Raw genomic sequence first — 10,660 nt, forward strand, 5'->3', positions numbered from 1 at the left:
ACCCTGCCGCTCCCGCCACGCGCCCTGCCGCCCCCGTGCACTACCGCCTGCGCCCCGAGCACCAAGCACAGCACGCCGGCTCCACCGCGAGCCACGGGTGGAGCCCCGCGACCCCGCGCGCCCGCCTGCGAGGAGCACCGCCGCGCCCCAACCTCGCCCGCTCGCGGTCGACTGCAGCCAGCAAAGAGCCGGTGGGCGGCACGGCGTCGTGCGCTCCAAAAGTAGCCATACATGAGAGTTGGTGGGGAGAGAGAAAAAGGAAGTGAGAGAGAGTGATGGGAGGTGGGGTGTGTGGGTGACAAGTGGGGTCACCCCGGACTAGCGCAGACGGAGAGGACGCAGAACGCGTCCGGTTCTGTCCGCTTTGGCCCCAAATCCAGCCCAAGTTTGGTCTAGAAATAGGGTCAGACGGACATAAAACGGACAAGATGGGTCCAGTTCATTGCACGCTGGGTCATGGGGTTTGTCCATTTTACCCCAAATGGACAGGGCCGGACATGATGGGGTCGTGCGGTGGAGTTGGCCTGATGCTCCCGAAGGCAGAGGGCAGTGGGGCCGAGAGGGGTGAGCGGCAGGTCGGGGGATGTGTGGTGTCATGGGTTCGTGTGACATCATGGGAATCGCATGTGGCTGTGGTAGAAACTTCATGCTCACCGCATTTAAGGTGGCCCACATGTCATGCACACAAAGACAGAGGGGCGGTGCGGCCGAGAGGGGTGAGGCGCACGTCGGGGGACGTGGTGCCGTGGGTTGGAGCGGCGTTGTGGGAATCGCGAGTGACAGTGGATGAAACGTGATGGTCGCCGCAGTTGAACTTCCATGGACAAGTTGTCATGTCTACGGACACATGCATTGCATACCGATCACTGGAAGGAGTAGTAGAGAAAGCTAGGCGGATAAATAGTTCCTTACAATCAAGCAGACCCACGCTACTAGTACTTGTTCCAAAGACATGCACACCATCGAAATAGTCCATCTATATCAATATACACCGAGAGGGAATAATTTTTTTGTACAAGAGAGGAAATAGTTCATCCATCCATAATGCCCTGCTGCTGGTGCAGCCTTTTCTTCTTCTTCTTCTTCTTCTTCTTCTTCTTCCTCTTCTTCTTCTTCTTCTTATTCTTCTTATTCTTCTTCTTCTTCTTGAGACGGCTTCGCAACAAGCTCTTTGGACCTTGCAGCTATCTCAAAACTCACACGGGCATCGAGGGCAGCATATTTTATCCGCTCATACGTCAAGGGATAATTCTCCCATCTAGACGACCTTAATGCCACTGTCTCTTCACCCTTCTGAAGATTTGTACTAAGCACAAAATTTTCTACGTCGAATAGGGATGGTGTCTGTTTATCACAATCTTCTACAGGAATTTTGATTCTGGTTTGTAGGTCAGCGATGCTTTTCAAATCAAGGTTGTACAGCTCCAGCTTCTGTTTGTCCCCTTTGATGGCTGCCCCGCAGAAGTATATGTCCTCCCGAGACAAGAAATCATGAAGCTCACCTGGTATGGAGGGCACATGTATGATGTCGTACACCAAAACCTCATCTTTGAGGCACAGCTGAAGGACGGCGGCGCGTTGGATCTTCCCAGTGGCACGCTCCATGTACTCTGTGTCGAGACCGATGACCCTCGTCTCTACCTTTTTGAGGGAGTTGGATACATTGTTGATCCACTTCCGGACAACCCTTGGGTGGACGGTGATGGTGGCAACTATGCTCAACGAGCCTTCGACGAGGACATGTTGGATGCTAAAAACCCGCATCTCGATCTCTTTCACCATTTGGAACCGCTAGAACGGAGGGGTATGGTTTGGAGAATTATGATTAGATGGCTAGTCTAACCGAAGTAGTAGATGATTATTTCTAGAGGTTAAAACAATGTGAACGCAGTGGGGTTTGGATGCAAATGAAGACAAAGGGGAGGTGAAGAAGCCGAGGAAAATCGGTTCCCGATGGAGAAGTAAATGGGAGAAGTGGCGTGCATGCAGTTGATTAGAAGACTAGGTAGACTAAACGAAAAGGCTATGCGAGGAGTCGTACCTGTTCATGTACCTACCCATCCTTCCTGATAGGTGGGACCTATGCAAATGGATAAAAAATGTGTCGTAGCTGGTTCAGATGGATATTGGCGCGTGCATGGGAGACACAACATTCTCTGGTTAAGGAATACACGGTTATCCTCATCAAAAAAGAAAAGGCCCACCTTCGCGCTTCTGCATGCACGAGAATTTGGTTCTGCTCGCAATATGGATGATACCCGGAGGATGAAGTGAATAGGCATGCTAGCACGGGAGACGTATTTCCAAATACAGTACTGGAGTACTCATGTTCCTACTACTACTAGTAGTAGTAGTACAACTGTGGTACACCTTGATGGTCAAAATACTATTCATCCGATCCTCACAGTGAAGTGAGAACACCATGCGCCTGACACTAGTCCAGGCGGCGTGTTCGGGTTACCAAAGTCAGCCTCACCCTATGCACTGTGCAGTCTGTCACCGCTGCTGTACAACACATTAGCATGGCTCGCCTCGTCTCCCTCTCCCCTCCCATAGCACCACTCCATCGGACGTTCCACTCCATCTCCATCTCCATCTCCGTCTCCATCTCACTGTGCCCCTGTGTACCGTCGCCTCGCTTGCACCAACATCCTTCTCCCCCGTAAATCAAGCCCCCCAAAACCCCCAGCTTCCAAACTCCACCATGGCCGAATGCGAGCCGCGCAGCATCCATATGAGCCGCGATTGGAGCAGTCTCCCCAGTTACATCCTCGACCTCTGTTGTTCGTGTATGGATATGTTGAGCGCCCTGCAGCTGGCTGCATGCTCGAGGGACATGCACACAACCATCGTCGAAGCGAGGCCTAAGCTTTTCAAGACACCATGATTGCTGCTATCTGGTCTTGCGAGATTGTCTCACCATGATATGGATGCGTACATGATGCCCCTCGACTTCAATCCGATCTCCATTAGCCGAAACTTCTTTGCAGGTATGTAAGGGGTCACCGTACATCATTTCCCTCGACTTCAATCCGATCACCATCGCCCGAAACTTCTTGGCAGGTATGTACTGGGTCGGCATGAACTCCCACTGGATGGCTGCCTTCAGAGAAGGGGAAGACGGTAAAAAGTTGGTGCTCGTGAACTTCCAGACCTCCCATGAGATTATCCTTCCTCCGTTGGATTATATAGAGTTTTAGCATCGCGGTCCAAGTCATCTAGATTACCACGTCAGTTGGACGGACCTTGTTTTGCAGAAGATTGTAATATGCCAAGTGCCCACACGACATGCGAATTACGCAGACTTCAAGCTAATTGCCTTGTTCGACCGCGGACTCGCCCATCTTTACGCCGGTGCCTTCTTTAGCTAGAGACAACTTAGCTCGCAGTGGATCATCTTCAAAGCTGATACACACTTCTGTGATGCTATTGAACACAATGGCATCATCTACGCGATCGCCAAAGCAGATGGCACCATGTATTGCTGGGACGACGTGTGTAAGTTGTTTTCGTCTCATGTTAATGATGACGCCATGACACTGTTTGAACTTTTTGTGATGATTGGCATATCCCTGTTTGAGCAGAATTTGAGTAGAACTATGGCAATGTAATAGAGATGCCGTAAATCAGCTATATTTGGAATGAGTTAATTCATGCGATTGTGACCATGTCATTACGGCCAATTTGTACCCCTGAATAATCAAACAGTTAGGAATATATGGATATTCTCCTTATTTTACAGTAATCTATATACTACTACTAAATATGAGTGCGTATCAATGGCCATGTTAGTTTCCTCATTTTCATGATGTAGAAACATGCACCACGCTGTTGGTTTCATCTAACCATACATTAGGGAAGTAAATGTGCATATGGAGAACTCTATATTTGGAAGTAGTGAAATCCTGTAATGCTTACCATGTGTACATACCTATATTTGCCCTTCAGCAATCAATGGCTAGAATAATATCCTCACAAAAATATTGCCCACAGAACACGAGTATATAACAATGCATGGTCTGTTAGTTCCCTTGAAGAATTTGTTTGTGAGGACAAAACATGATTACATAACATGCATGACATGGTAGTTTCCTGTGAAGAATCGATTGCGAGATAACATGAGTATAACCATGCATGGCACTTCTATATTTTCGAACCTAGTATACATTTCCCTGTATTTTCCTCCTAGTTCCAACAGGGACATATCAATGCTGTTTCTTGCATTATCCTACTCATACTCTAAACAATGCTGATCTTACATTAACAATGCATGTCCTTTTTGATATGATGCAGTGTCCCTACATTTACTGCCCTTTGTAATCACACCACCTTTGGCAAAAACAGGGAAGCATAACTGGTTCCTTGCTCGATCAGACAACGGCAAAAGACTGATGATCATTCGGACACATGAGCCAGAAAAGTTATATTGCAAAAACCCCACTGTATACAAGCACCGTGAAATACGCGAGTATCTGAACAGTGGCTGTTACGTCTATGAGCAGGATACCAACTTGTTGGGGCCTTCGGGATTTTTTAGTTGGAGGCGGGTAAATAGACTTGGTTCACACTCTCTGTTCCTCGGACTCAATTATCCGATTAACCAGGAGATCACCGTTGGAAGGACCTTGATGGCAGAGAGGCTCTGTTTGCTATGGAAAACTGTGTCTACACGGCGAGCCCTAGGAGTTCGGGAGCAAACTCCCCTGATTGTCAATGATACAGCCTGCAGCCAAAAGAAGGTGAGAATGACAAAGGCATCCGGATTAACTTTGATCCTTGGATGTCTCAATTACAACAGGCAGTGATGTGGTTCAAGCCTTCAGGTTGATAGGTAACTGGGCTGTTGCGTCGAAAGGGTGGATTACTGGTGTCTCTAGATCATTGGTGGCTGAAGTGGGGCTGCAAATTATGATGGTGTTGGATCATCTCTTCGAATGACTTTGTTGTCTTTGCTGCTTGTTATGGATGGGTAGTTCTTTCTTTTGTTACGCATATTCCTTGTCATTTGGTCATCCTCGTCTATGTCACTCTTACTATGTAATAGTTGCCTCTGTTTAGAATGTCATTCTCGTTTGGATCACGAGAGTCTGAGCGCTGCAGATGGGTGCGTTTTGGTGGTGTAGCAAGACTTCTTATGAACTATCATGTCTTGCTGTTTATGTCAGTAGTAGTCACTAGTCAGTGTTTGAATGTTGTATATATCGTTGTTTCGAACTGTTTATTGTCTCGAACTACTGGTGGGCTAAATGAGGGCATCACCATTCTCTAGTGTTCACATTGTATCTCCTTTTTCAAGTTATATAATTTGAGTTCAGTGTCTTTTCGATGATGTACACTTGTTTGGGCCAGTGAGGTGTCGTTGAATATGGGTCGAGTAGTAACGCAATGCCAAATAGGTCAATTATGTCTCTCAGGCCGGGCTCTCAAAATATCCTAAAAAAGGCTGGGCTATCCAAAAAAGAAAGAATGAGGACTCTTAGGCCGACATGTGGGCGCCACCGGTGTTTTCGTGCGCTTGCGCGCCGAGAGCATATTGGCGCGTGTTCGAAATTCATGCTACCTTTTCATCCCCAATCTCCCGCCCCCACCTTTGGAATCTCGATTCCTACTCCAGTTCCCCCAAATCCCCCTCATGTACTCCCTGTACTCAAGCGCACTATCATGTCGCCGGTCAACACAGATCTCCGAGCCGGAGATCCTCAGGTCCGTCCTGCCTTCGGTCGTTGCATGCTGTCGCTCAATAGTGGCATGGCGGCGCTTGACGACTAGTTTGCCGGCAAAGTGCTGATGGTAACCATCAACGGCGACCGACCTCCCGTCTCGCCGGATGACTTTGTCAAAGCTCTTGGCATTGCGCACGATATCCAAATAAGTGACTTGCTCGTCGAAGTCTGTCCGCCACTGGCTGATTTCTTCGTCAGGTTCCGGACAACTTTCGACTGCAGTCGTGTGTTCGAATCTTCTCGGTGTTTGTTCTGCGATGGCGCGCTGGTGAGCTTTGATCGGTGGCACCCAGGATGGGGATCGGTGCCCTCTGATCTTGAGTTGTAACAAAGCTTACCTTCCACGGCATGCCTCAACGTGCTTGGAACAACGAGTCCATGAATGAGCTTATCAACGACCTTGGAGGTGAGCTTGTAAGTATGTTTGTTCCTCCAGACAGCTGGGCTCTGACGGTTATGGCATGGATGAAGAAGCCGTCCACCATACCGAAGGTGATTGGTGTTGACATATCGGTGCAGGAACTGGGGTTGTACTATTCGTCGCCACCAAGGCCGCCGCCGACCACGTTAGGGATGTACCTGTATCGAGTGTTCGTGCATGTCGAAGAAGTGGTCAATCCATCAATCGAAGTCCTGCCGCCGCCGCTGGTGCCAGGGTCCGTCGACGACGTCCATTATAGGAGTCAACGTCAGACTTTCCCCGTGTTGCTCGAAACGATGGATGGCACAGGGCCTACTCCATCGCGCGGCGGAGGCCACTGCTTCTTTGGAAGAAGAGGCAGGGCTGGCTGCCTGGATGTGCTCTAATTTGATGTAACAACGGAATCTTGTCAGATACTAGTTAAATCCGAGCTATGGGTGTGAAGCACTGATGTGCCAGTACATTTGATTGTGACCTGTTCTAATTTGGTACCTGAACTTTTTTATAAAGGGCTGTACGTCAACTTAATGTGCTAGCAGAACTTATTTTGTTCCCTGTCTGTTTTCTTTGCGCAACATTCAAGATATTTCCCCATCATTGATAAAGACGATGAACCGTTATGGACAAGTTCGTTGGTTTCAACATAGCCCTACCCGTAGTGATCCACTGCTTCTGTCCTGATTGTGCCGCATGCATGAAATTTTTGTATTCAAGTTCAATGTGCTATGATGTTCTATATGATTGTGTCAACTATATAAGTTTTTACTGAGCACCAGCAATGCATATGGCCGAAAGATGTATTTACAAGCATCGACTGATGGGTCTCTCTCTCTCTCTCTCACACACACACACAAGTGGGACCCGTTGAATTATTTCTTTGCTCGTGACGGCTTTTAATTAGGTTCCATTGTAATCTAACCTTTTCCTTAAGTTATTAATTGAGCTCAATGACTTTGAAAAGTGGTACAGAAGCCTTGTTTGGGCCTTTTTGGCGTCGCTGGGTGTGGGCTGAGTAGACATGTTAGGTTGTACTGTACTATACATGCCTTTTTTTCAACATCAACAATGCAACTAGGCCGACAGTTGTACACAATATCCGGGTCAACTTCTCCACCCCGCTGGGCTGCATACTTTCCTAGGAGGTATGCATTAAGCTTAACAAGAAAATGGACTTTAAGAAATAATAAATGAGATGCAATTATAATAACTGGGCAGTAACTATACAAAAATGCACCAAACGTGTAATTAGTTTAAAAAATATATATATTTGGAATTTGAAAATTTTAATTTCATTACTTGTTGCGCACGCAATATTTCGTTGGATTTTAACATAATACAACTTTATTTTGAAATTATATTTAATCTGACTAGAAATCTCGGATAAAAATATTTCGGATCCCATAAAAATGTGGGAAATTTTTTTGAATTCTGTTTTGAGCGGTTGGTTGAAATTATTAATCTTTTTTTGAGGAATGGTTGAAATTATTAATCGTTGTCCTAGCTAGAAAATGGAATGTACTTTTAACAAACTGTAAATGGGTTGTAGTAAATTCCATTAGAATTAAAAAATGGGCTGTACATTCTTACAAATCGCAAATGGGCTATATGTTCTCTGCCACACACTTGTGGGCCTTCTAAGTTGACGCGTCCCCTAAAAAAACTAAGTTGACGCGTATGCAAGGCTTTGTCAACAACACACGGTTCGGATGTCGTGCTTCTTCTTCAATCTCTGATATTCTTGCTTCAGCCACCCAAAAAATGATTCCTCCTGCTGACATCTGGGGCGCACCGTTTCAGAGGCTGACCCGTGGGCCTACTAAGTTGACGCATATCAAGGGCTTTGTCAACTTAGTCATTATAAACGATTCTAGCTGCAGTGACCATACGATGTCCATCCAACGGACATAGTGCTTCTTCAACCTCCGGTCTTCTTGCTCCAGCCGCCCAAAGAAACACCGGTCATGCTGCGTGCTCCTGCTTCCCATGGCCGGCTGTGATGCCACGGAGGCCTCACCGCCCCTACTACTCCCACTGCTGGACATGCCATCCCTCCACTCACCCACACCCCCTGTTATTCTGCGGCGACGGCAGCCTCACACCACAGCCGAACCAGTGAACCCTCGTACTCCTCTTCGTGGGGGCTTCCACTGCCGCGTGTTCCTCGGCTCCACGTCGTCCCCTTCCTAGGCCTCGCCGTCGTCCACCGCCCTGGTGCTCTCGGCGCGACGTGGTCAATGTGGTCAAGGAATGACTTCCATCGAAAGAGTACTGTACATGGAGAGGCTGACAACTGGGTCCACGGCGGCCGCAAGGAAGTGCCTCCTTATTACGCGCAAAATAATTATTCCTCCACCTGACAGCAGGGACCCACCGGACGTGCCACCGTATTTCACGAAAAAATGTTTCCCCCTGACTGCTAGGACCCACCAGCTACATCTTCGCATGCAAGGAAGTGCCTCCTTATTATGCACAAAAAATGAATACTCCCCCTGCTAGGTGGGACCTAGTATAGTGGGAGGCTGACTTGTGGGCCTACTAAGTTGACGGGGACGGAGGGCTTTGTCAACTAAGTCAATATGCACGATTCTAGCTCCAGTGACCGTACGATGTCCATCGAACGGCCGTAGTGCTTCTTCAACCTCTGGTCTTCTTGCTCCAGCCGCCCAAACCAACGCCGGTCGTGCCTCGTGCTCCCGCCTCCCGTGGCCGGTTGCGATGCTGCGGAGGCCTCACCGCCCCCTACTACTCCCACCGCTGGCCAGGCCATCCCTCTACTCACCCACACCCCCTGTTATTCTGCGGCGACGGCAGCCTCACACTGCAGGGAACCAGTGAACCCTCATACTCTTCTAGGCGTGGGCATCCACTGCCGCGTCTTCCCCGGCTCCGTGTTGTCCCCTTCCTAGGCCTCGTCGTCGTCCACCGCCCTGGTGCTCTCGGCGCGGCGTGGTCAACGTGGTCAAGAAACGACTTCCATCGGACATGGACTATTCATGGAGAGGCTGACAGCTGGGTCCATGGCAGCCGCAAGGAAGTGCCTCCTTATTACGCGGAAAATAATTATTCCTGCACCTGATAGCGGGGACCCACCGGACGGGCCACCGTATTTCGCGGAAAAAACATTCCCCCCTGACAGCTGGGACCCACCAGCTACATCTTCGCACACAAGGAAGTGCGTCCAGACAAAAGAAAAAATGATTAGCCCCCTGACTGCTCGGACCCACCAGCTATATCTTCGCACACAAGGAAGTGCCTGATAGTCAGGACCCATCTGGTCGAAGCGTACGTAGCGTTGTCATTCTGGACGTGAACATGTACGTACATACTGGTTGATGTAGAGCGCGCATGTGTCATAGTAGAGGCGCGCACGTAGCATGTACACGTACGTACAGCGGCCAGTGTGCAAGAAAGAAAATACGGCCACGTACATACATACAGGCGGGGTCTCGAATGCCTAATCATGCATACGTATGGCTAGGGCTCATGTACATGGCTGGGTCGCAACGGAGAAACTGCGTCGTCGTCGTGTTCATGGGGAGCCAACCAGCTGGGTCAGAACGGAATGTGTCGTCGTGTTCATCAGGAGGGCTTGGACGGAACAGCCGATGGAAACGAGGCCTGGCTTACCGCATAATGGAGGAAACGACCTTGTGTTCGACCGGCCACGTTTGAAACGGGATCCTGTTCATCGGGAGGGGTCTGGCGTACTGCAGAACGGAGGAAACGGACCTCCTACGGTCGAAACTGGGTCCTGTTCATTGGGAGGGGTGTGGCGTACCGCAAAATGGAGGGAACGGACTTGTGCTGGAGCGCTACGGTCAAAACGGGGGTCCTGTTCATCGGGAGGGGTGTGGCGTACCGCAAAAGGGGACTCCACGAGATACCTATCATCTCCACCGTCAACCCCCTCCAGCCTCCACGGGATACTGTTCATCCACCGTCGACCTCCTCCAGCCTCCACCTGCGACTGTACATCCATGGGCTCCTGTTCATCCAGCCTCCACCGCGCGCTACTCCATCGGATACTGTTCAACCAGCCCTCTCCACACGGGCTCTTGTTCAACCACCCCTCCACGGGCTACTGATTGTTCATCCAGCCCTGCACCGTTTACTGTTCATCCAGCCCTCCACGGGGTCGTGTTCATCCAGCCCCAACCGGCTCGATCGATTGGGGTCCTGTTCATCCAGAGGCAACACCATGGGGTCCTGTTCATCCAGAGGCAACACCACGGGGTCCTGTTCATCCACCCCCACCGGGAACTGTTCATCCAACCCCCAGCAACGTTCACTGTTCATCCAGAGACATCATCGATCGACTTCAGTTAGTAGCAGTAGCGAAGGAATCGCTCGATCGGGTTCAATTAACAGCCATCGATCGATCGCTCGGGTCCAGTAACGCATAGCCTGCAGTGCAATCGCTCGGGTTCAGTAGGCGAACGACTCACTCGGGTTTAGTTAGAGCCCAACGCCTCGCACCCACACGCGTGCGTGTACGAGAGAAACACGCATCGCTCAG

This window comes from Triticum dicoccoides, chromosome 6A (genome assembly GCF_002162155.2).
Source record: "Triticum dicoccoides isolate Atlit2015 ecotype Zavitan chromosome 6A, WEW_v2.0, whole genome shotgun sequence".
Classification (NCBI taxonomy): Eukaryota; Viridiplantae; Streptophyta; class Magnoliopsida; order Poales; family Poaceae; genus Triticum; species Triticum dicoccoides.